Source organism: Morus notabilis, unplaced genomic scaffold (assembly GCF_000414095.1).
Source record: "Morus notabilis unplaced genomic scaffold, ASM41409v2 Scaffold203, whole genome shotgun sequence".
Taxonomy (NCBI): Eukaryota; Viridiplantae; Streptophyta; class Magnoliopsida; order Rosales; family Moraceae; genus Morus; species Morus notabilis.
The window spans coordinates 485,348-486,137 of record NW_010361196.1 but is presented as its reverse complement, the minus strand read 5'-3'; positions in this window follow the sequence as shown (position 1 = coordinate 486,137).

Sequence of the window (790 nt, the reverse complement as noted above, 5' to 3'; positions counted from 1 at the left end):
TAGACGCATGGTTTATCAATGCTTTGATCAAATCCATAAGACTTTATAGCCTCATCAAACCTTATGTTCCATGATCTAGAAGCCTGCTTCAGTCCATAAATGGACCTCTGCAGTTTGCAGACTTTCTGCTATTGGCCTTCCTCTATGTAACCCTCTGGCTGATTCATATAGATGGTTTCCTCAAGATAGCCATTCAAAAAGGCTGCCTTGACATCCATCTGCCATATCTCATAGTCAAAATATGCTGCAATAGCCAGGAGTATCCGGATGGACTTAAGCATAGCTACTGGCGAGAAAGTTTCCTCATAGTCAACTCCTTCCTTTTGGGTATAACCCTTAGCCACTAGCCTTGCTTTATAAGTCTCTACTTTTCCATCCGCTCCTCTCTTTCTCTTGAAGATCCACTTGCATCCAATGGGTTTTACCCCTTCGGGTAGATCTACAAGTTGCCAGACTGAGTTAGAGTACATAGACTCCATCTCGAGTTTCATACCTGCTTGCCATTCTTCCTTATCAGAATCATCCATCGCGTCCTTAAAGGTCGATGGACCCTTCTTGTCGTCATCAGCAGTGACGATTTGGGCTTCCCCGGTATACCAGTCGGGTAACATGCTTACCCTCCCACTACGACGAGGTGCCTTAGGAGTCTGATCAGGAACTGTGGTCTTTTCTCTGAGTGGTCCAACAACTCTTGTCGGTTGTGGTCCGATCTCATCAGAAAGTAACTCCCCCAATACTATTTTCCTTCTGGGCTTAAAATCTATCATATAGTCATGCTCCAGAAAAGTGG